The sequence below is a fragment of the Calliphora vicina genome, chromosome 5 (genome assembly GCF_958450345.1).
Source record: "Calliphora vicina chromosome 5, idCalVici1.1, whole genome shotgun sequence".
In the NCBI taxonomy this organism is placed as follows: Eukaryota; Metazoa; Arthropoda; class Insecta; order Diptera; family Calliphoridae; genus Calliphora; species Calliphora vicina.
Genome location: NC_088784.1, coordinates 83,854,629 through 83,882,090, shown reverse-complemented (window position 1 = coordinate 83,882,090; position 27,462 = coordinate 83,854,629). Strand labels below are relative to the sequence as shown.

Sequence of the window (27,462 nt, the reverse complement as noted above, 5' to 3'; positions counted from 1 at the left end):
TTCCGGGTAAAACTGGGTTTTTTTTTAGTCCAGTCAACTGTAATAAAAAAGCTCCCTAAAGTATGCAGTACAAATTTATATATTTTATTTGCAAATAAATAAGAATAGGCAAGTGTATGTGGGTTGGATAAACTTGAAGAACTAAAATTAGTAAATGCTACCGGGCGAAGCCGGGCTGGTCAACTAGTACTATATAAATACAAATCAACTCAGAAACACCACAACTTTGATTGTGTAAAATTTCATTTAGATATAACCAATCTATCCGGAGCTACCGAATTATTTCCAAAATAAAATGTTCCGTAACCAGTGTATATCGGGGAAATCGTAAACTGTTGCTCCGCCTTTGGTGAAATAAGTATCGAAAAATATCTTAACTAAATGAGAATTATATTGATTCATTGTAAAGAGAGTTATACAGATGTATAAAAAGTAAGTACAATCATTACTAAAGTTCTTTTAAGTAATTATTATGTAGTTATTATAAGCGCTTTTCTTGAAGCTCTCTTATCTTTATAGTTCTACCCGAAATGTCTGTCTGTTGAAATCAACTTTCTGAAGCCCCCAGTATACACGATTCATACATCAATATCTCCGGAATTCTTCCGGCTCGGAGATATAAGGAAAAAACCAGGATGGGTCAAAATCGGAAAAAATATTTTTTAACCCGAATTTTTTTTTCACCAAAAGTTTTTTTCGCTAAATATTAAAAAAAAATTAAAAAACCAAGAAAAAAAATTTTAAAATTAAAAAAAAAAAATTTTAAATTTAAAAAAAAAATTAAAAACGATTCGAAAATTTTTTTTTCCAAAAAATTAAAAAAAACAACTGGAAAAAAAATAAATTTTGTTAACCTAAAAATATTTAAAATTTTAATTTTGAAGTAAAATTTGGTGAAGGGTATATAAGATTCGGCACAGCTGAATATAGCTCTCTTACTAATTAATCTATATGGGAGATTTCATGTCAAGTCAACCAATTTTTGAAATCGATTTTCAATTTCAACAAGATCGGTCGAGAAATATCAGCTAAAGGGGTAAAACAGGTGTTTTTTTTATCCATGCAACATATTGTTCTTAGCAAAATGTGTCCCAAATAGTTTAGAAAGCTATTTCTTTAATCTTTCGAAAAAAAATTAAAAAATAGAAAAAAGTTAGAAATTTTTTTTAGCAAAGTCAAAAACTTTTTTGAAATTTTGTTTTCAAAAGTGGGCTTTTTTCTTTAAATAAAGCTTACATATTTTTCTTTAAGTCATATTTGGTCGCTTAGTGGGATGCGACTTAGATATCTATCCAATAGAACTAACCTTGGTGCAAATTTCATACCGATCGGAAGAAATCGATTTCTAAAGTTTCTAAAAGAGTAAAGTTATTGACTGATTCATCATCGCACAGCCCAAAAGTCTGAAGCTAGAAGCATGACATTTTAACACTGGGTTCCTCATTTACTCCACTTTAAAAAAAGCTGTTTGGTACTTTTTCGAAATTCAAACCCTTTTGGGGAATAGAAATCAATTTTAAATGCTATTCTTTATTTATCAAAAAATAACAAATATGAATTTGGTACTTTTTGAAAAAACGGGTAAAATTTTATTTATTTTTGGTACCTTTTCATAAAATCCGTTTTTCCCTAAATTTAAATAGATATAGGAATATTTTACAAGTAAGAAAGTATGGTCGGTCAAGCCCGACCATATAATACCCTACACTAAGTAAAAGAGCAACAAAATTTTTCTTTTAAAATTTCAATAATTTATATTTTTGAGTGATTTTCGGAAATGGGGTTATATGGGGGCTATGACCAATTATGGACCGATCACCATGGAATTAGGTCGTGTGATTTATGTCTATATTAAAGTTAACTATGTTGAATTTTGTGTGTTTACCAACATTTTTAAGCGATTTATGCACGTTAAAGTGATTTTCGGAAGCGGGTCTATATGGGAGCTATGACTAATTATGGACCGATCGTAACAAAATTTGGTGACATAATTTTGTGTATATAAAACTTATTTGGAGCGGAATTTGTGGAGATACATTTATAAATTAAACATTTATGACCGATAAAGTCCAATTTCGGGAGGACATTTGTATGGGGGCTAGGTGAAATAGTGGACCGATTTCAGCCAGTTTCAATAGGCTTGGTCCTTGAGCCGAAAAAATAATATGTACCAAATTTGATCGAAATATCTTCAAAATTGCGACCTGTACTCTGCGCACAAGGTTTACATGGACAGCCAGCCAGCCAGCCGACCAGACGGACGGACGGACGGACATCGCTTAATCGACTCAGAAAGTGATTCTAAGTCGATCGGTATACTTTAAGGTGGGTGTTAGATAAATATTTTTGGGCGTTACAAACATCTGCACAAACGCATAATACCCTCCGCACTATGGTGGTGTAGGGTATAATAATGAGAAATGTACTGAAATGAATTTAAATAAACATTTGATCATCTCAATGGGGACAAAAGAGGTACCAAACGGGTATATAATGAGGAAAATAAATTTTATTCACAACTATTAAGCCAATTTTGATAAAATTATAAACATTAGTTCCTCCAATCATCGATTATTTGAAAGTCGAGAGCGAAGGTGTAGATTGGACCAGATCAGGGTGATTAGTTTGGTACTTTTCTTAAAACATATTTTTTTCCTGAGCTAATCCTGTTGTGTAATAAAAAATTTCGGCAAAATGTTTTTTTATAGGGAAAAGAGAAAATAGTACTTTTTCTTCTAATGGTACTTTTTAATATTTTTAATTATTTAACTATAATTAGCTGACATGCTTCTGCATGAAGTAATAATCAAGGACAAGAGGTATTTAGGTACCAAAAAGGTAGAACTAATGATACTTTTTCGTTCTTCTAAAGGTACTTTTTGAATTTTCTATAATGGATCTAAAACATGTCTATTGAAAACACAATAGGGTCCAAACGAAAAAAGCTTGCTGGCTGAAATTTTCATTGTTGTTTGGAAATATGTACCTTTGGTGCCTTTTAAACACTGTGCAGCACTATAATTAATACCCAGCGTATTTCGCTACCAATAATGTCAATTCAAGCAATTTAAAAAATCAGCGTTATTCACTATAATGACATCATACCATCGATTATAGAAATAATGAAATATCGTTGATTATATCTACTTCTAGTAATAATATATTGATAATATTTAATAACATTTACAGTATTTATTCATTTACAAACATTGTGTACAGTATTCTGTTGTTTTATTAAAAAAAAAAATATTAATGTCAATTATACGAGTAGAAAAAATTACTCTGAAAACTTAATTTCCATTTTATATTCATAAATGTTCTGAGCAGCAGAGCTAAATAGTTGTTGTACAATGTTCATGAAATATTTAAATAAATATTTAATTATTTATTTATTTATTATTTTCCATGTATGAGTTTGTTGTTATTATTGTAGTTTATTACTCGTATTATTTATTTATCGGGCGTATTTGGTTAAAATTTTAACACTTTTGGCCATATTTGTGCGAGTATATGACTGTGACTATGATGACGATGTGGCAAAACAATTGTTATTTTTCTTGTTTAAAATTCATAATAATAGTTATGTATTGGTTATAAATATTTTATTATTAATATGTTTATTAAGGTGTTAATGACGTCGTACTTTTTTTTCCATAAAGAATGAGGTTGTTTTGTTTAAAAATAAAGCTTTTGCTTTTTGGTTCTAAACTGTTGACCTATTTTATGTAAGAAGTTTATTGTCTTTTATGCTTGTTTCTATTTACTGAGCGTCTTAGTTATAAACTTTAAAGTTTTATATTTAGCTAGATAAGATAGTAGTTTAGAACAAATTCATTGTTTTCTTTATGATATTGAATATGAAAGAGAGGAGTTTTGTTAATAGCAAAATATATTCATGAGTTTAAAGCATGTTAAATTGTACTGCCTGTATTTATAAGTAGTATGGTTCTTTTTAAGCTTCTTTAGAAGTAGTTAGGTAAGCTGTGAATTATATTGAAGGCATGAGTGTGTGAAACAGAGGAATTTTACATTCCGAAAGCTTATGTTAATAGTTTAGAATTTGAATAGTTACTGCCATTTATTAGAAGTAGATTTCGAACTTTTTTACAAGCTGATCTAAAACATTTTTGGCGAAATAAATTTTAATTAAAAACTTTTATTTGCCACTTACTGTATAGCTTCTCAAATTGTAAATATTTAGTAAATATTATCAATCTAATAAAGGTAGCACATAAATATTGACTTTATTAAGTGTTTAAATGTATAACTAGTAAAATATTGATAAGATTCCATTGAAAAAGTATTTGTGGGTAATTTTGGAATTTATAAACAAAATACTGTTTGTTTTTTGGAAAAAACATTAAACGGCATTAAAGTTTTTAATTTAAACATAATTTACAATATTAAGTATATTAGGGAGGCCCTAATATAGGACTTCTTCGATGATGTTACCGAAATTATACAAATTGTTGCATTTTTACCTTTTAAAAACGGTGGTTTATTTCTTTTAAATAAACCATATTCTTTCAATTGCAAATACAAGCAGTTAGTAGTTTAAAAATGTAACAACTCTTTATTCTAATTTACACAACAATTCAAATATCTTTTCTATCTTTTAATACTCAAACTTATATTACCCACTTTATAATGTAAAAGAATACACTGGTAATGCAGTTGATGTTAATTCTAACAGCACCTATGTTCAATTTACCGACTGGTACTTTCTGTTACTATTTATATACGCAGTGTTATCTTCCAACAGTTTCATGAACCATCTATATAACGGACAAAACTAGAATGTTCTATTTCTATATATTTTTAGCAGTTTTAAAGTTAATGCTGACATACCTACAAACAATGTTAATAACAGCGTGTTATCAACATTATTGATAAGTAGAAGTTTCGAGCACTGGAAATTTCAAGAGAAAGCGAGGGTTTTGAGTCTATTAAAGGGTAGATATAAGCACTATGTACAAGTATTTGGAATTCCCATTTTTCGGTCATGCACTTTGTTCAGGTGAAAAAATTCCCCATGTTGTGAAATATTTAGATGGAATTTTGTAAACAATAAACATCTGTTACGAAAAAAAATCAACTATTATGAATGGGAATATCACGATAGCAATTTTCCCTTCGAGGGAAATGGATATTTCATGGGAACATAAATTTCACATGTTTTTTACGATAGGGGTGTATATATAGGGCCTTTCAAAATTAATATTATTTTTATAATCGGGACTTTGTGTTTTTTAGAAATTTTTAGATAAATCTGAAATTTTTCTTGAAAATTGGCCAAGTTTAGAGAGGGCTGAATCGGACAATTTTTATTTCACTCACAAGTATTCTTTCATACACAGAGAAAACAGATTCGTGATAGCAACCGAATTTGTTGCCAATCGAATGATTCGGTTGCACACATAGCAATTTTCAGTTCTACCAAACTTTTGTTATCCCTTCTAAAATTTTGTAGCCACTACTGTCAAATTCGGTTACTAAGGTAGAATCATTCGAATGGCAAAAAATTCAGTTGCTATCACGAATCTATTTTCTCTGTGTAAACATATACAAAATATATACGAGCCTGAAGAATTTTTTTTCTAAAAGAGAAAAAATATGAAGACGTTTTTAGATGTTCCGACCTATTTTAGATGTTCCGAATAACTGTATATAACTTTTTTGTATTTGATTTAAAATTTTATCGAAAATAAAACTGATATATTGCGTGTATGACTTAAAAATGCGTGATTTACAGTTTGTTTTTAATAATTTATGTGTCATTGTGAAGGGTACATATCTGTCATTTAGTGTAAACAAAAAAGATTTTTTTGCTCTGAATTTTGTTCTTTACTTCTTTAATTTGAAAAAAAGTGTCGCTGAATTACACCGATTGCTGACTAAAGCTCGGTTTCAACGTGCGAGATATGGTTTGAACGGTTCTGAAGTGTTGATTTTTCACACGGAAGACAAAGATCGCCCTGGTCAGCCATAAAAGTTTGATGACCAAGATTTGGATTCATTACTCTATGAAGATTGTTTTCAAACTCAGAGCTTGCAAAATCATTGGGATCTACTCAATCAGAAATTTCAAAAAGGTTTGCAAGAAGCAGGATTCACCCAAATGTACGAAAATTGGGTACCATACGAATTGAAGCCGAGAGACATTGAAAAACGAATTTGAATGTCTGAAATTATGATTGAACGCTATGAAAGAAAATGATTTTTGCACCAAGTCATTACTTGCTATGAAAAATGGATCCATTACTATAACCCAAAGCGTAACAGATCGTATATGAAGATCGATCAGCCGAATCGACACTAAAAAGCCAAATAAATATCCATGGCGCTAAGGTAATACTCAGTATTTGGTGGGAGAAAAAGGATCCTATCTGTTATGAGCTGGTAGAATCTGATCAGACAATCACAGGGAACCTGTACCGAAAGCAACTGATTCGTTTGAAGCGAGCATTGTCCGAAAAACTCTGCAAACATGAAACTGTAATATTCCATCATGACAACGCTCAGCCACATGTAGGAAAACCTGGGGGGTTACTACCTAATTCGATATGAAAGTAAATATTTTAGAATTTAAATGGATTTAGCACACATTTTCGAACATTTTAGTTTTTAGATTGAGTTACGCCTCATCCGCTTTATAGTCCAGACCATGCTCCGTGCGACTACTATTTATTTCGATCGATGCAGAACGCTCTATCTGGGATACGCTTCACTTCAGAACAGAGTATCCGATATTGGCTTGATTCGTTCTTAGCCTCAAAAGATGATCAGTTATTTTGGATCGGATGTTGCCAGAAAGATGGGAAAAGGTCGTAGCTAATAAAACCAAATTAAAGCGAGACACTTGGACATGATTTGCTTAAAACAACTTGTTTTGATAATACTGATTATAACTTCGTATAAGGGTATTAGGTCTAACCTTATTGATAAAAACCTTAATAGCCTAAATAATCAAATCAAATACTTTATACATATGTATTCAATTCCCCTAGGAAATTTACAAAAACCACATATTTTTCCTCTCGATCAGTTTCAATTAATTATTTAAAGATTATTTTGTTTAAATTTTGCAGCTAAAGAATTAAAAACTAATCAAATTAATAATGAATAACAAATAGATATTTAATTAAAACTTGTTTTTCTATATTTTTTATTTATTTTTTGCCTCTCTAATTAATATGAGTACTACTATTATTATGTTCAATTAATCGTCATAATTCATGTTTTTTTATTTTTCCATTTTAAGTCCACCAAATTTGTTGTTATATATGGCCGACAAAAAGTATGGTGAATATTTTAGTTCAAAGTATGCGTGAGTGTTGAGTTTAACTAGAATCAACGATCGTTATACCCGTTTTAATACGAAAGTAACAAAAGGGGAACGAGGAGTAAGTAACTCGTTAAACACTACAAGGTGACTTTAGTCATGCTGCTGTTATTTTATGTGTGATCGTTTGTTTGTTTGTGTTGAACTTTAAAATGCATTAAGTTACCGGTTTTTCTGTATAGATCAATAGGGCACAGTGGGATTTGAAAATTACAAAAAATTATAAAACAAATATGTGTGTTTAATTTATTATTATTTAAATGTGTAATTGTTTCAAAATATTGTATTTTTAAATTTTAAACTATTGTTTAATAAATTTTTATAAAATTCCTTAAGATTTTATATATTCCACTGTGCATTGTTATTATTGTTTTTTTATGGCTCAAGTAGTGAAAAAAAAACAAATAACATACTGAACGTCATCAGCATCACCATCTTCAGGCAATAATAAAAACAACATCGCAAAACCCCTTGTGGTTTCTTGCAATTTCATATACGAGTATGAATTTTTTGCGAAAGCTGTTTGCAAAGGCTTTTCAAAATTCAAATGAAAACATTGTAATTGCATTAAGCTCTCTTTTTATAACATCCACCACCAAAACAAATATTCATGTAAGACCCACCAGTTCCTTGATTCTCATGAAACTTATGATTTATATGCTCCTGTCTGTGTAAAACACATTCACCTCAAATGAAAGGTACTATGATTATAATCGAATACAGATCCATTTAAAACAATGTATGCATCAATACGCTGAGGAAATTATGCCCCTAGTTTGGATATTCCAGCTCGACAATGAGGCCAACCACACCTTTAGGATTGAAATTAACCCTGGAACTGTTAGACCAAGGGCGTCAGAAATGGAATACTGTTATCTTTTGCGATGAATCCAAATACAATTTAGGAGGCAGTTATGAGAGAACATTTATAAGACGGCCGAAGGAAAAGAGACTGAACTCTAAGTAGACAAATAAGACAGTCTAGTTTAACAAGGTTTGGGTTTAATTCATAGCATGAAAGGTACTACAGATCTATTTTTCCTATACACTGAGGAAATTATGTCCCTAGTTTGGAGATTCCAGACAGTGACAGTGACTCCAAACACCGAGTGGTTACAATCCAATGAGGTACGCCTGCCCAATCGCCAGATCTCAATCTTATAGCAAACGGAAATAAAACGAAGGAAGCTTTTTCAGATGGGGTTATATGGGAATGACAAAATATTTCAAAGGAGAACATTGACTCTTTAATTGCTTCAGTGCATGGATGCTGTGAAGCAGTTATAAAAAACAAGAAGAATGACCAGCAGGTTGCTGAAAAAATTAAACCCAAGTTTCCATTGTTTTGTCCTCCGCGACCCGCATCTGAAATATCAAATTTTTCACGACTCTGTCGCATAAATCAGGCTGAATTTGATCGATGACATGGGTTATGTTGGCCTTGAGGGCCTCTGTGGTTTGTGGCTTATTCGCATAGAGCTGAGACATAAGAAAGGCCTACAAGAAAAAGTATAACGGGTTCAAATTGCACGATCTCAATGGCCAGTTAACATCACCTCTACGTGAGATGACCATGCCCTCAAATTGCTTGTGCTGAATGTACAATGTGGGATGAGCTGTGTGGCATGTAGCGCCATCCTGTTAAAACTACATGTTATTGGAGTGTGATCATTTATTTGTTCTCAACTTTTCAGATTGTCTTCGTACATTGGAAGAGCATTAAAAATTATGTATGTGTAAAGTGAGAGTAACTGTGTGTGTTAAAAAAATATCACACGAATACCAGCACATTCCCCACAACTGTCAGTGTTATCTTATCTTGTGTGTATGTGTACATATTAGTTTATTTAATTTACAAAAAAAAATAAAAAAAGCTTCAAATAAACCTTCTTTTTTAAAATTTAGTTTTTTTTTCTCTTCCATTTACCACCTAAGTTAAACAATTTTGTGGGCTTTGCTTAAGTATCTGTGTCTTCTTAAAAGTTTATGTTTTTGGTTAGGTGTCTGTGTTAGTAACACAGTATCTGTGTTTATGTTTGTATTTATTATTTTTTTCGTTGTCCAAAAAAAAAACTGCAGTATTTGTCGTTTTTTTCCAGTTCATTTTACTTTAACTGCGTCTTTAGTCACATTTAATTTTTGCAAACAAAAATTGCAATTGCTGTCTTTTGAACATTGAAAATTCTTGGTAAAGTTATTTGTTTGAAGGAAGGCAAACAAAAAAAAAATAGTATTAAAAAGCTGTTTTGTTGCTCGTATGTATGACAAGTAACTCATGCGTGCCTGAGTTTTAGTTCTTGACTTATGTTTAAGTTTGTCTGTATGTACTTTTGTTATTGTGTTCGATTGATTTTGGCGATACCGTACGCTGGGTGTTTTTGAAATGACCTGATCAGTTGGGGTATAGTTCAGTGATCGGCATTAAGAGACTGTAATGCTCTTGCTTTCATCTGAATGTACTCATTTGCGATTTTGGATCTTGAGAAATTCGCTCTCTACAAGAGAAAATAATGCCCAGCAGTTCAAGGAGACTGTCCAGAACTAGTAATTTTACCTATCATTTAGGGTGACAACTAGTTACATAACTAGTTATTTTAACACGTGCATATCCTAAGCAAGGGTTCAATTGACCCTTTTGGATAGCTGGTCCAAAGTTGTCAACGCAATGGATTCACATACCGATTATATAGAGTCAGTTACCTTGATAAATACCTAACTGGTTACTTTGTCAATCAATTATTTGAACATGTACGGGTTCTCATTGACCAATAGATTAAATCTGGTGGGTAATATCACTACTTTCTAAAGTGAAGAAAATAAACGTTTATAGCGACTACACTATAGGTTACTTAGAGGCACTAAAGTGACAATTTACGTCAATTATAACTTTAGTCAGTATACTTAAGCAAAAAGAAAATAAACTGTTTGAGAATTATATCAACACAATATTACCCACAAAATAGAGCTGTACGAAATAAGCGATTAAAGTGGCTACACTCTAGATTACTTAGAGATATTCAAGTGACAGTTATCTTCAAGCTAGATTAAATGGGATATATAAAGTAGCCAATTGACCTCTCTCAGCACTACAAAGAGTACATATAAATTTGAGTCAGTCAAGTTATCAGATATTAGTGACAATTACTTGACTACTTCCTTAACTGATGGGTGATTAGTGGAGGAATTCGCAGACATCTAAGAGATCTTTTGTGAACATGCACTAGTTCCTATGATCGGTAACGCGATCAATATTACATATATCTTTTGACCGCTGATTTGCTGAAAGTACAGGATCCTTGTAATAAGTCTATTCTAATCTCGAAACTGAAGAAGATCACGTTCAATCCAAACATTTTAAATAAGTAACTAACTGAAGCAAATGATAAGGCATAGAACGTCTCTGTTTTGTTGAAATGTTGTACACTAAACTTTTCCAATCAGGGCGGGTCGATGTTGACAGTCTGTGGCGGGCATATTGTTTAGGAGGGCGTCTGTAACATCTGTTATTTATTGTTCACTTATTGATGCCAAAACATCGTTGCAATCTACGCGATTGAGCAGCATCTCAAAATGATAGAACTTTATTATCATAATGATTGTTCGTTTGTGCATTTTTGTCAACGGATGATCTTGTATTTTATCTTATGATATGATTTGAGTGATAAAGGCGATTTATGAAATAAGCAGAGACAACTATTGAGGATCCATCTGATCAAAGGTTCAATCCTTCTATTAAATTAGACTTTGTTTCCTAATTTAAATATTTGCTGGAAAAGTAAAGCTAAATTATGTCACACGGAGTTTGAAATGATTGATATGATTTGTTATCATGACTTGGATTTCAGTCATAAAGGAAATTTATGAAATCGGCAGGAATATAGATTGTGGATCCATCTGATTACGAGATCGGTTGTTCTAATTTAAATATTAGCTAGACAATAATATTCTATTCCTGTTTTAAATTGGATTGATGATAATATGATCTGTTATCATGACATCGATTTGAGTGATAAAGGCAATTTATAAAATCAGCAGAGACACAGATTGAAGATCCATCTTTAATCCTTCTGTTAAATGACACTGAGACACATGGAACCACCCATATTGGAAAAACCATTTATTTACGTCTAAGTTGGACTAAGAGTCGGGCTCCTGAGCACAATTATCGAAGCAACAAAATAATTGTTTCAGATTTTTTCGATGATAAAGGTGAAAACAAAGTTACTCGAAGACGATTAAAATTTATTCCCCGATCTCGACAGAGTTTACGTTTGTTGGAAGAAAAAAACCAATAAGTGACCGATTTTTCATATGCTATCGCAGGTTAGAAAATAGAGAAATCAAATTTCGTTCGAGTCATCACTGTCATATAAAGGAGTTATTGAGACCCAAATCCGATACATTTAGCTTATAAAGTCAACGAGAATATTTCTATGATATAGAGTAACAGAAATCAGCTGAGACACAGACTGCAGATCCATCTGATCACAGGTTTGGTCCTTATCTTAAATGACTTTCATTAACACCTCACATACAGCTTGTATTTATCCATTTCAACATGAACCCGTCCTTATTGGAAAAATCCTGGAGTGAGGCTCCAGAGCAGAATTATCGATGAAGCAAAACTATTGCTTCGGATTGTTTCGGTGATCTCGAAAACAAAATTAAAAGCTAGTCATATCGAAAACTGAGTTTACGTTTATTGGAAAAAACCAACTATTGAATGATTTATCATTTGCGATCGATCGCAGGTTTGAAAATAGAGAAATCAAATGTTGTATGAAAATGTTTTCGTTTGAGTTACGTTGTCATATACAGGAATTAATTAGACCCAAATCCGATTTCTTTTGTTTATAAAGCCAACGAGACCATTTGTTTGATATAGAGTAACCATACGAATTGAAGCTAAGAGACCATGAAAGACGATTTTGTTTGAGAGACAAAGAAAGACGATTTTGTCTGAGAGACCATGAAAGACGATTTTAAAATGCTGCTTGAACGCTATGAAAAATGGATCCATTGAGATAACCCGAAGTGTAATGGATCGTATGGGAAGCCCTGGCAATCATCAGAATCGACACCAAATCCAAATATTCATGCCGCTAAGGTAATGCTCTGTATTTAGCGGGAGTAAAAGGATCATATCTATTATGAGCTACTGAAGGTTGACCTGCCCATCACAGGGAACCTGTTTTCAACGCAAATGATTCATTTGAAAAGAGCTTTGAGCGAAAAACGCCCAGAATTTGAGGCCAGACATTGTTGTTTGATATAAAGTAACAGATCGTTTGTTTTGATCAAGATTCAGGCATAATTTTTATTTTCACAACCCAAATGGGAAAGTTTTCTAAAAACAATATCTTAACTATGAGATCTAAGTTAGATATGAATAGAGTCCCCTATCATTAGATCATCTGTAGCAACCGCAATAAAGTGCGGCCATTACATATTTATTCCATTCGAATTTAAATGATTCAGCAATTCAATAAACTGCATAAATTTAAGTTCTAATCGTAACTGTGTGGTGCGGTTCAATGTGGTGTATTGTGTTGTGTGGTGTAGTGTATCATATGATCACTATTAACCGCCTATCATTTAATTCTCCTGCTCATATTGCTGTTGTTGTTTTGAAGTCATGTTGCGTCTGTAGGTTTAGTTTTTTTTTTTTCATCTTACTTTTTTCTGAAAATTGTGGTTGCTGTAAACATAGATATTTCATAAACATATTCCGTGGGTAGTCTAGTTTCATGGCTGCATTTCTTTCTCGTTTCTCAACTCGTTCGTTCGTTCGTACCTTTAGGATTTTACTTTAACTTTAATGTTAATCTGGTTGTTGTTATTGTTTGTTTATGTGTCTGTTTACTGTTTGTTGTTGTTGTTGGTTTTGTGGTATTCCAGATAAAAAACCGTTAACCTTTATATTTTTTTCCATAATTCCCCTCCTGCACTATTGTTCCCTTTTTTTGTTGTTTGTGTAATCGTCGTCTACTTCGTAATAAGTTGAATGTATCGCGTATCGCTTTCGTATCGTTTCATTTCGGTGCCTCACATTTCTTTATGGAAATTTGTTGTCTGTCGTCTGAACAAATTTTATATCTATGTATGTATATGAGGGATAAACAGTGGGCGTTCTTTGGTATTTTTTATTATTATTATTTTTATTTTCAAAATACTTGTATGTAAAGCAAACGTTATTGATAAATTATTGGTAAAATTCACAACACAACAACAAAAAGTCTGTCATAAATATTGAAGAGAAATTTTATTTTCTTGTAAAAAAATGCAGTTATTGTCATATGACATTTAAACAAAAAGTAGAATAAATGAATAAATATTTGAAATATATTTATTGCTAATACATTTTTATTTTAATTAAAAAATAAAAATTGATACATTGTAAACAACAAAGTATTTTTTGCCTCGAAAATGTTGAATTTTGTGCCAACAAAGCGTTATATGCGGTAAGTTTTGCTTTACTTCTTTAATTTGGAAAAAGTGCAGCTGAAGCACTCCGATTGCTCACCGAAGCTCATGGTGAATGTGTTTCATCGGTTTCAACATGCGAGAGATGGTTTGTGCAGTTCCTAAGTGGTGATTTTCACACGGAAGAGAAATATCGCCCAAGCCAACCAGAAAAGTTTTAAGATCAAGAATTTTAGGCATTACAAACATTATGTACAAACATTATGTTAGGCATTACAAGCATTATGAACGTTATAAAAGAAAATAATTTTTACACCGAATCATTACTTGAAATAAAAAATAGATCGATTGCGATAACGCGAAGCATAAGAGATCGTACGTGAAGTGGTGGGAGCAATTTCAAAACGTTTGCCAGCAGCAGGATTCATCCATAAGCTGGGTACGAATTGAAGACGAGAGACCTTAAAAGACGATTTTATATTTCCGAAATGATGCTTGAACAATCATTTTTGCACCGAATCATAACTTGCGATGAAAAATACATCCATTACAATAAACCGAAAAATAATATATCGTATATGAAGCTCTGCAACCAGACGAATCGACACCAAAGCCAAATATCCAAGGCGCTAAGATAATGCTCAGTATTTGGTAGAATCAAAAGGGTCATATCTATTATGAGCTGCTGAAATCAAACCAGACCATCACGGGGAACCTGTTACGAAAGCAACTAATTTATTTGAAGCGAGCATTGGCCGATAAATGCCCAGAATATACGGCCAGACATATAACCGCAATATTCCATCATGACAATTCTAGGCCACATGTTGCAATACCTGTTAAAAAGTGTTTAGAATGAAGTGGTTGGAAAGTTTTGCCTCATTCGCTTTATAGTCAAAACTGTGCTCTGTCCGACTACTATTTGTTTCGATCGATGCAGAACGCTCTCACTGGAACAGACTATCCGATATTGGCTTGATTCGTTCTTGTCCTCAAAAGATGAGCAGTTCTTTTGACCATTGGCCATTACTTTGAATAAATTTATATTGTACAATTGTTTCAAAATAAAAGCTAAAATTTTGAAAAAATTCCAAATTTTTATAGAGGAATTTCGTTAAATAAGTTTGTCATTCCGTTTGTAATTTCTACATTTTTAATATGCGACCCCAAAGTATATATATTCTGGATCGTTATAGATATTGGATTCGATATAGCCATATGTCCATCTGTAGGTTGAAATCGACATTTCGTAGCCCCCAAATAATCTGAAAACATGATTGATAAATCAATATATCCCGGCTCGGTTGGTATTTAAAATCGAGAAAATCGGCCCAAAAATGGCTGAGATATACAAATAAAAAACGGGGACAACCTCGATTTTTGGCCTATTTTTGATCTATATCTGGATTACTAAGTCATTAATATAGACAATATGGATATCTAATGATAGTTATTTCAAAATCTATTGCAACGATGTATATAAGGGTATAGTAAGTTGGACATACAATTGGTCAAAATCGGGAATAATATTTTTTAACCCGAATTTTATTCACCAAAAAAAAAAATTGTTTGTCAGATAATTTTATCACTAATAAATTTAAAATTATTTTTTTTTAAATTAAAATTTTTTTTTTTTTTGAAAAATTTTTTTTTTAAACAAATTTTTTTTATTTAAATTTTTGTCGTAAATTTTTTTCACTAAAACTAAAAAAAAATTAAATTTTGTTTACCTAAAAATACTTTAAAATTTGTATTTTAAAGTATAATTTGGTGAAGGATGTATAAGATACAGTGGTGGCCAGGAATATAAGACAAAAATTGTTTGCTTAATTCCACGTGATTGTCAATTATTTTTTCAAATATTTCCACAAATATGTATGCATGAGGACTGTTTTAACACACATGTGTATTTTATTCGACTGTGTCAATTCATACATATTCACAACTTGACCAAAAAATTTTTTTTTCAAATAAACATATTTTCTCACATTTATATCATTATATTTTTATTATTATAAAATATTCGGACCAAATTTCGTATTTTTAGTTCCATTAGTTTCGGTCATATCATGTTATTAACAGCGGATGTTCGCTGAGGTGGGTATGCGTATTTCCACATATCTTTGTCCATATATGTTTTACCGATTTTTCCAAACATTTTTCAGAAACTAGAAACATAATTAATAAATTTCATACCCTTAGAGGTCCTTTTATTTTGGCTCTATCGCACTTAAAGTTCAGTTGATGAAAAAAATTCAAGTATTTGTCTTAAATTGGAGACAATTTCCTTTACTTTGTTGTATAATATCTAGCTTTTCTTTTTCACTAGTCAAATTAAATTATTTAAAAACAACAACATGCTGGAAATTCGCTGAATCTTTGACACTGCATTACCCTTCACGGCATTATCAAAGGTGAACATTAAAAAACATTTCATATTATTTGAAAGAGTAGGAAATTGTGTTCTCTCTCAATTATAAACGTTGACCAAACTATATCAGATACAACTTTCATGATCAAGTAATGTTTAACACGGTGATGTTATTGGATGCAAGTCATTACTTTGATAGCACTAAAACTAGTTGCAAGTAATGACATAAATAACTCATTGAAGTCGTTACCAATAAAAACAAAATGTGATCATTTAGCAATAATAAATAACATGTTATTGGACTGATTCCAAGTAATGCAGATAGTATGTAGTAGTCATTGAGAATTCCGTAATTGCAAGTCATTAGCTAGTTATTATATTTTTCTTTTCATTGCACCTACAATAAAATAAATTTCTTTTTAGCAAAATCCTAACGGATGCTAACCACAAAAACTATTTAAATTGCTCAAGTTTAACTTTGTGCACGATTATGGTTTAAGTATTAATATGTTTTTTTTAATATTAATAAGTATTTCTTCTTTTGCGGTAGATTTTTCTTTGAATATTTTAATAAAAATAAAGCTGTCTAATAATATTAAAAGTTCGTCATGCTACAGTTATTTTTGACATTTTAAATTGTTGCTTATTCTCAAATACTAGAAGAAGAAATTTGAACCCTGGTTAGTCGCTTAAGCTTTTAAAACTAAAAACGTTTTGCAATAAAGTAAGGTACTAAATACAAAATAGTTCCAAGATGTATTTAACTGAATAAAGCCATAATTATGCTATAAGTTAAATAGTTTTGGTGGCATAAAATTCTTAAAACAATTAAACATGTTTGTTATTATGAAATTTGTGCTTAAAACTGCTTTGATGTTGTGTTACACTTGAAGGAAATAGTACGAGTGTGAATTGAAACATGTCACTGTCACATCTGGGCCGGGTAATATGAGACGTTTGAGGAAATTTACAGGGAAGGAGAGAGAGAAACTGTATGATTATAATGAAAAGAAGTGTTACTATGCCATATGTAGTACTCAGTTCTAGTGACTTTAATAGTTTTACTCAAGTACACTTGAGTGTTTGCCTTTTTCCTAGCTCGAGTACAGCTAAAAATTACTTCCTCATGAAATTACTAACATTTGAAATTATGTACTACATTCCAATTCTATTTCTATATAAATTTCTCAATATGTTCTTTCATTATCTCGCCCCAGAATTACTTCAACCTAAAATTCCATTAAACAAAGTAATAAATAAGTGCAACCTTTGTACATTTTTTTACGATTTTTAATTTTTATTGTTTAAACAATAATGAGTATAAATTGTAGAGTGTAATGATAAGATTTCGTATTTCTTTGTCAAAACAATAATGTCAATAATAATGAATCAGGAAACCATTAGGAAGTGATTATTGAAATAAATAAAATATGGTTTAATACAGCTGTTAGTTTACATATTTTAAGTGAATAAATTTAAAAATAAAAAAATATTTATATTAAACCATAATGCCATGTGGTATTCAATGATTTTAAATCGCTGATTTGTTATTTATTAAGATGTATTCAGATGAAGAATTGTACTGACATAAAGTTATACAGAAAGACAATTTTCATCGATTAATTGTTTGAAAAATATGGTGGATCACGATCAGAAATCTTCTTTATATTTTGCCCCTTAATGTAATAAAATTCAGCAGTTCTAGTTAAGTGCCCGAACTAGTGATTTTATACATCATTGGGGTCACCATTAGTTCCAAAATCATATGTTTTAACATTGCAAAGAGTAAACTACGAATTACAAAAGGACACTTTGTGACAATTGCCACCTGAATAGGCTGGTGGGTAAAATAACTACTTTCCAAAGTACAGTACAAAAAATAAAAAAAGTGGCTACACCCTAGATTACTTAGAGACACTGAAGTGGCAGTTGCCTCCACGATACATTACCTGGGATGTATAAAGTAAATTATTGATTTCTCTCTGTAAAAATATATAAAATACAGTCGGGCAGGGATACATTAACTTCTTTTGTAATCAATGTAGAACCTATCAAAGTCGTCGTATTCAAAGTTAAGCAGACGTCCAATTTTGACTTAAGGATCTACAGTTTGGAGGACCTCAACAGAAAGGAAATATGTTGTGGATGTACAGGATTCGGAGACAAGTATCTATTCGTGGATATACTCTGTAATAATAGGTCCAATTTTAACTTATGGATCTATAGTTTGGTGGACCTCAACAGAAAGGAAATATATTCTGGATGAAATGTATAGGATTCAAATATCAGTTTCCATTGGGATAACGGGTTCACTACGCACTAGTCCCAAATAGGCTCTGAGCTCCATATTGCGCCTAACTTCAACAAACCTTTGATCAACGGCTCTATCCATCTGTAGATGCTGGAAATCTAGCACGTGTAAACAAGCAAGTTTCTTGTATATGTATTCCTCGATCCTAAATCAAATATCTGCCCCTTGTTCAAAGTTATCATTCCTTCCAGATGTGAATGCGGGAGGGGTAAATTGATAAATCGAAAGAGTAAATATTGAAAGCTCTTATATCTTCTGTGTCTTGTACTAAAATTAAAGTTCTTAATACGTCTTCCAGATAAGGCTAATGTTTTTCAAGCGAAGGTACAGGCGATCTGGGAAACATGCAAAATTCTACGAGAAAGGAAAATTCGTAGCAGCACTGGACAATCTGGAATCTTTTACCGTATCTTCTAACTTAGTCAGACATTGTAGACGTCCAGAACGTCTATCTGAAATTAGCCTAGTTTGGGTTCCATAGAGCATGGTAATGAGAAGGCGTACGAGCTGCCTAGAAAATAATCCGTTTTAAATATCCCAACTGCAGAATATGTTGGTACTATTAAAAGCGAAATCTGCAGACGCAAAATGGAAACAATCAAGGTTGCCAGGAAAATGTGTGAATTGGAATCAAAAGAATATTTAGAGTTTAATAGCAGGGTTAAATGGTCATTGGGTGATTGGTAATCACACAAGCAGATTTGGACTTCCTTTCAGCAGTTCCTGTCGCTACTTACGGAACCGCGGAAATGAGGAGTTGGCGAAAGAGTGGTGAAAATGATAGCTCTGAAGAATTGGAAACCAGACTGTGTGAGCTTATTTCCCCCTTGCGGCATGGTTGTACATTTTGGTGATGCTCCACACCTTGATGTTATGCCTCAAGGGGAAATATGAAGCGAAATCGGGGCTCATAAGTGCACGGACCTCATTCATAGTAAGAATTTTATTTTTTTAAAATTCGCAGCTGACTAGAGTCTTATCTAGTACCACTGGGATCCTTTGGCCCCAGGAAATTTGACCTGTAGGATCATTGGTTAGGTCACTTCGGTGAGCACGTGGTGGATCGTTGGTTTAAGTACTGACGTTTGGGCTAGTGAGAAACTTCGGGACACCAAATATATCTTACTAGGTGCTGTTGCCCAAGCAACAGAGCCACTGAATGTAGCAAATAGAAATTAGCGTTGTGCTCTGGAAACGTATTGGGGTAGTAGCATTAGTGATATACTGGTTGTTGGGCTTGGCTCTCGGTCGAGGTCAATTGTGTGTGGTATAAGAACACTCACGTTGACTGTAATCGGCTTGGAGCTTTTGAAGTCAGAGACTGGATTACCAGGCCGCATATTGCTGATTTGATAATTGACTAGCTAGCTACGGGTAGCAGGGATTAGCTAGCCCGAGCTATCGAGCAAGGGATTTTTGCCTTCATCTGTGCAGTCAATATGCAAGAATTTGTCAATTGAATGTTCCTTGCAAGTCACTCAATGGCGCTGATAGACGCATTAATTCTATCCGGTATTAAGAGAACCACAAGGCCATAAATACTATTAGCTAACATTATGATGTGAATGTAATGATCCAGCAATTAATGCAGAATTGAAGCATGCTCATCAAGGACACTTCTACAAGTATACCAGACGATAAAACTATCTACTATATATCGAGATAATTTTCTCAAATATTTTTCGATTTTAGATACTGGAATTTTAGGTTATTATTACCATTCCAAAAGCAGGGCGAAAAATATCCCTTTCAAAATAATTCAGAACATCTCGGAACATACAAAATAGCTTTTAATTTTTAGATTACGGAAAACAATCTGGGTTTTAGTTAAAATTTACATTGAAAGTTTGATATTATTAATAGTATATCGATCATATTAGCCGTAAATATAGATCGATTAAAATGAATATACAACCACCAAAAATAAAACAGTTAAGTTAAGAAGGATCGGTGAGGATAAAAATCTAAGTCTGAAAGTCTGTTGGCAAGGGAAGGGAACTTTCATCGATATACTATATCAAGAGTCTCTTTAATTCAATGTGAAAAACCTAATATTTTCATTGGTCGCAATACAACTATAGATTAATAAGTATAGCTACTAACAAACTGCTTTCACATCTCTACTCTACTAAGTAAATAGAATATAACTAGTATTATAATTTACACTCAAATGCAAATATAAACAACGATACTTAAACGCTTTAGTTTTTCAACCTTAAATAACTATTAACCCTGATTATTCAAAAACTATTACTACTTATTCAAGTTGTATTTAGTTTTTTTTTTAAATTCCTCTAACTCTTCCTACTGTCCTCCCTCACTATTTGTCAAGTGGCGCCACTTATATTTCAAATATATTTTCAAAGGTTGTTGTATAAATTTAACAGACAACGGCGAACAAAACCGAACAGCTGTCATATTAATTAATGGACATTTTAACCGTAGATTTTTTGTTATTTATTCAAATGAAACTACACAAAAAACTAAACGAAACAAAACAAAAAAAAAATTCCATACTAAATCACTTTTAACTCTTCTTTATACAAACTATCGGGTTAAATGAAAAATGATCGTAAATAAAGAATGCAATCGAAAGAAATAAAAAAAAAAAATAATCAAATTACAATAACAACAATAATAGAGAATATATAGAGTTAGAGAATCACAATAGAGAATAAGAGAAAAACTCACAATTAAATGAAAAACTGTTTAGTTGTTAATTTAAATACCAAAGAAAAGGAAAATGAGAGCGGGTTTTTATTTTCTTCTTAAGAATTGTTTATTTATTTTAAAAACAATAATAGGAACAAAAAAAAAAGAGTAAAATCTTATAAAATAAAGTATAAATTATGTTCATACTGATTAACTCTGGTCTATATATTTATGAAAGAATATAAAGCCAACAAAAAAAGATTATGTTCATTTGAGTATTTTAAATGCTTTTTAGAGATAAAGTTTCTATGTGTTAGTGTCTATATGTTGGTATGAGAGTTGGTATGTTGCTGGGTAAGTTGGCTGACTGGCTGGTTGGCATGAGAGAATGTGGGTAAGAAAAATATGTTGGAATATCACGTACAAATAACTGGCTAAAATGTGTGTAATTTGATGACAGCAGCGGGTTTTTGAGGAGCTGGAACAGTAAAGAGCAACAACAACAAAAAATACGACCTTTTTTCTTGTTGCGTTTCTGTGGGCAGAAGTGGGAAAGCTTTGATGCATTGGGGGGCCTAAGAGCAAAAGTGGTGAATGAGGGTATATAAGTCATTCCGTGTGTAAAATTGTGAAATATTCATCTAAAACCCAGCAGACTATAAGTATTTCTTTGATCCTTATGAAATTTTAAATCAGTTGAGCTATGCTCGTCTGTGTAACACACTCTCACGTCCAAGATAATCAACTTTCTGTCATATTCGTCCCCATATCATATTTCGTGAACATCTTTAACAATGATGAGCTTTATTAGCATTAACAACCTATTGGTTTAAATTAGTGGTCAGAAAAAGGAGAACATGGATCATGTTATTCACTATCTTTCTCTGTTTATCGTGATTTTTTAGTTACATATTTCATAGTTTGTATGAATATCGTTGATATTCTTGTAGTTTACAGTTAAATAACTGATCATGTTCTCTCCTGTTTTCTATGAGTGTCGACCACTGGTCTAATGTCACCCAATGTGTATGGTTCTTACTAAAACCAAAGTTGTGGAAGTCCATAACTTCAAATTCGAATAGCAACAACCGGTTGGAAAATTCATTTTGGTATTATTATGGGCATAGCTGGAAAAGTCAGATTTTCAATACATTTGTATACTTTGTCGACATTAAATAACTATTGTTAGCTAACTGGAAACATGAAGAGTTGTATCTCCTACACCAGGAAACATGAAGAGTCGTATCTCCTACTTCATGCTCTTTGTTTGGAAACATAAAGAGTTGTATCTCCTACTCCATGTTCTTTCTTTGGAAACATGAAGAGTTGTCTCTCCTACTCCATTTTCTTTGTTTGGAAACTTAAAGAGTTGTTTCTCCTACTCCATGTTCTTTGTTTGGAAACATGAAGGGTTGTATCACCTACTCCATGTTCTTAGTTTGGAAACATGAAGAGTTGTATCTCCTACCCCATGTTCTTAGTTTGGAAACATGAAGGGTTGGATTCCTACTCCACGTTCTTTATTTGGAAACATGAAGGGTCGTATCTCCAACTTCATGTTATTTGATTGGAAACATGAAGAGTTGTCTCTCCTATTCCATGTTCTTTGTTTGGAAACATAAAGAGTTGTATCTCCTACTCCATGTTCTTTGTTTGGAAACAGGAAGAGTTGTCTCTCCTACTCCACGTTCTTTGTTTGGAAACATGAAGAGTTGTATCTTCTACTCCATGTTCTTTCTTTGGAAACATGAAGGGTTGTCTCTCCTACTCCATGTTCTTTCTTTGGAAACATAAAGAGTTTTATCTCCCACTCCATGTTCTTGGTTTAGATACGTGAAGAGTTGTATCTCCTACTTCGTGTTCTTTATTTGAAAACATAAAGAGTTGTATCTCCTATTTTATGTTCTTTATATGGATACATGAAGAGTTGTCTCTTCTACTTTATGTTCGTTGTTTGGAAACTTAAAGAGTTGTATCTCCTACTCCATGTTATTTCTTTGGAATCATGAAGAGTTTTTATCTCCTATTTCATGTTCTTTGTTAGGGTATAGTCGTTAGATTATACTTTGAAACAATCCTTCTAAATGTTGTCAGTTTCTAAAGAAAAAAACATCGAAGAGACGATGATTATGACTCAGCAATATTGAAAGGTAATTATTGTCTTAATGAATCCTGGAAATGTTTGGTTGAAAGCAATCGTTGGACAATCATTCTCTTTTTGAGAAAGTCCTTCTGCCATGAACATGCAAAAAGAGGATGGAACCAACAACATTGAGCCTCTATATGATTAATGGAGGAGTATACAAATGCTTTGCTGTCATACTCATTAACTCAAACCTATTGTCTGTTTGGTGATAATTTGAATCATTGGTTAAAAAAAGGAGACAAGGAAAAGCATGTTTCATTCAGGATTGCTCCTGTTCATGTATGAATACAGTTCATCGAGTGTTGTTTTAGTTGTTTGTTGTTTATTTCATACAGGCTGCCAATCAAATTATGCAAAGTGACAGGAAAAAGCTTTGTGGGTGGAAAAAACAGCAAGTCCAAGATGATTTAAGAAATAGTTTGTCTGATAGCCCAATTCGAAAGCTAGAAATAGTAACTTTGGCAACATGGCTCGTAAATTTTCCAAAAACTCAGTGACGTCTTAGCGAACAACGAGACTAAACATAGCATTTCTACTGATAAAATTGAAGAGTACGCAAAAGCAACCAAACAAATATATGTTGAAAACTGAGGTACTGTGAAATAACTTCCCTGTACGTTGCGACTTGTATCATTTTCTACTTTTGGATGTATCCAAAAACGGCTTCGTTCAGTAAAGATTTCTTGCATTGGACCCAAAGGTATTCTCCTTTTGGATGTATCCAAGATTTCTTGCATTGCCAGACGAATAGGTTTTCTGAAGTATTTCGTAACATAAGTGCAGTGAAAGAAATCTTTACTAAGCGAAGCTGGTTAATGATTTAATAAATACTTTGCTTCCGAATTGGGAAATAGTTCACATTTTTTAGGAAGCTTTTTCCCATTTTCTTGACAAATCTTTTATTGGTAGTAATTTTTTTTTACCCTTTGGGAATTAGTTCATTTTTATTGGAAATTATTTCATTGGGAGTAATTTCACAGTACCGAAAAGTAGTCGAGTTATTGGATATCAGTTCAAAAAAAAGTTCAGGAGCAATTGGAGACGTGATATCGGCTTGCATAATACAAATCGGTCAGCTCTTTGAAAAAGCTCAATAATTGGGCAACAAGAAAAGACTGAGATATGAACTAGAAAACATCGACTACATTCAGTTTTGGAAATATTTTTGGATACTAAAATTTATACATAAACAAAATCATAAGAATATTTGTTTAAAAAAAAATTTTTTTTTTCTACAATTTTTCTCCCCCAAGAAAGTGAGGTTGAATAAATTGTTTATGATTGATACCTCTATAGATTCCTAATAAGTCCATAATACTGAGAAATAAAACAACCTATCAAAGCAGAATATAAACAATAAATACACTGAATAAATATATTATTATAAGCACTTTAAAACCTCAAATTGTACTTTGAAACCACAGAGGGGAAACTCATTTGTCTGTAAACAATAAATAAAATAACAGAAATACATTTATGATACCGCAATATAATCAATTCATATAATAACTAGAAACCTATTTAATATTTCAATTTAAACATTTCAAAACATTTAAATCTAAATTCTTCCAAACAACAGGGAAACATTCTTGAATATGGTGTATTTACATATATATCTCGTGCCATGGGTGAGCCATACATGAAATCGAGACTAAACAAAAAGCCAGTATGTTAAATAAACTAGCTTGTAGTTACTTGTTGCTCATTTATATTTTTATTTGTATTTTTTTTCTTTTTTTTTTTTGATATTTTTAATTTTATACAACCGAATACCTAAATTATACCTGAACAATCTAAAAGACAGCTAGCGAATTTTGAAACGAGTTAAAATGAAACAACTATAGAGTCGCCAACAATTAACTCTTTTTGACAGAAAATAATACTCGTACGAAGAGCAAGAAACAAAAAAAAAGTAAGCAGGCTGATGAAATTACGTTGGCTGACTATTTCACTCAGACTTAAGGTGAGTTAATTGCAATAGACAGACAGACTGACACTCACACATGCATTTGATTTAATAAAATTATGATAAAAAAAATGATTAAATTGAAAAAAAAATCAACACTCGTTGTCATCGTCGTAGATATTCTTAATAAATTATTTTTTATATCAATATTTATTTTTGCCATAAAACTCACCCAAGGGCTTTTATTAACACGTATATTTTCTCTGTTTTCGTAATTGGAATGATCTGGTTTGTTTTAATCCTTAAATGGCGTTGGCAAAAGCTAGAAATTTGTTTCAATATTAATTTTTTTTCTTAAATTATGGTTAAATAAACACTATGAATTTTTTTTAATTAAAGAAAAAAATAAAATTATTCACCTTTATTTGATTATTTTCAATATTTTTTTTGTGGAATATTTTTCTTTTAAATTTTTATATATTAGTAAGTTTATCTTAATTATTTTTTATTTCAATTACTTTTTAAACCGTTTTTCGTTTGTTTGTTTTTTATATTTTTATTGTAGTTAACTATAATTGCAAGATCGTTTCTTAAATTTATGAATTTTCTTCAAAGCGCTTTAAATCGTTACACGTTTTTAACACCTGTTGATGTTAAACTCAACTGAAGTCTTTGAAATTATTGTTTCGTCTAATAACCGTTTTGGTAAATGAGCTGCCTGAACTCTCCTCGGGCCTCTTTTTTGTTTGTTTCAGTTACCCTAAAGTGTGGTGAATTTGTTAGAATTCTCTCTCTCCCATTTACATACACACACACATTTGTACGTTCGCTTGAATCATTTACGTTTTTATATTCGAGCCAGAGATGGGAATTTGTGTATTTAGGTGTTAGTGTACTATTTTCAGTACCTTTTTAGTTCGGGAAAACAAAATTTCAAATTAAATTCATTAGTTTTTTCTTTTTTTTAAGTTTGAAGGCCAAAAATTGGAAGCATTACTCCATGAAAATTGTTGTCAAACTCAATAAGAGCATGCAAAATAATTGGAAGCTAATCAAGCAGCAATTTCTAAATGTTTGCGTTCAGCGTTTTGAAGCATATTTGAAATGCTGCTTGACCGCGATTACCTGCGATGAAAAATGGATCCATTACGATAACTTAAAGCGCAAGAGATGTATATGAAGCCTGGTCAATCAGCCGAATGGACACAAAGTTTCAAGTTTTTTCCAAAATTCACAGAATATTTTTCTTTACTTTCAATGGCAAAATCATGGTATTTAATTAAAAACTAACAAAAAATTGCGGTATAAATTATAATTCATTTAAAGCTGGGTTTCCGCATACACCGTAATCGGCGCCGATAACGAAAACTGAAAATCGTTGGTGTTCGTCACCGTCTCGTTTCTGAATTGTTTTCGTTTCAGTTGGGTGCGTTGCGGCATAAAACAGAAACGAAATTATTTTTTAAGTTATCAATTGGAAATTAAATAGAATTTCATTATTTGTGACAAAATCGATTATTTTTTCCTCTTCCAATAAAGAAAATTAATTTTTTTATTCATTTTGATTTGCTTTAAATTTGAAATAAAAAAAATAATTAATATAATTTCGTTAATACAGCACCGAAAATAACCTACTTGAAGTTGTTTTCGTTCCGGCCCCAAATGACAGGTTTTTCGTTATTGATCGGTGCTGTTTCTTTCCCAAATTTCGTTGCCGATTTCTGAAACGAACTTTTTTTCGGTGCAAATGTATGGAATTTCGTTTTCGGTGCCGATTACGGTGTATGCGGAAACGTAGCTTAAGTGTTCTTAAAATTCGTTCATATTATTTATATAAAGAAAATTTCAAAACATAAACTTAAATATATTTTAAATCGTGTTTATATTTATAGACTAATAAACCCGATTTTCTTTAATGTAAATTTTATTGAAATCTGACGAAATCTATCCATATACAAGTTACGAGCTTTGTATCTCACTTTGTTTAAAAATATACAAATTTATTGCCACTTTTCTTCCAACAGACTCCAAGAACATAAAAATATATTTAATTGACTTCCCCGCCAATTTTGGTTTTTTAACTTTAAAAATCCATATCTTAGGTTTTAAGCAAAATTTTGAAAATGTTGATTTCGATTATGAATAACTAGTAATAGAGCTATTATTTTCATACAAAAAAAAAACATTAAAAAAAAAATTTTTTTCAAAAAATTTCGTCAAAAAAATATTTAAAAAAATTTTTTTTTTTTTGTTTTATAAAACACGATTTTATTTTCTAAAAAACAACTAGAAACTATTTTAATTAAGTTTT

At 31.7% G+C, this 27,462-nt stretch overlaps 1 protein-coding gene across 1 annotated transcript in view; it reads right to left on the bottom strand.

Annotated features, from left to right (window-relative positions):
* Gp150 (glycoprotein 150) overlaps window positions 1-25,825 on the bottom strand; it is a 78,059-nt gene extending 52,234 nt beyond the window's left edge. The window contains exons 1-2 of the mRNA XM_065513614.1: window positions 25,571-25,825; window positions 25,384-25,473 (exon numbers count right to left, since the gene is read on the bottom strand). The gene's annotated coding sequence lies outside the window, so the exon portion shown is untranslated. The remainder of the gene's footprint in view (window positions 1-25,383; window positions 25,474-25,570) is intronic.
* Between the last annotated feature and the right edge of the window lie 1,637 nt (window positions 25,826-27,462).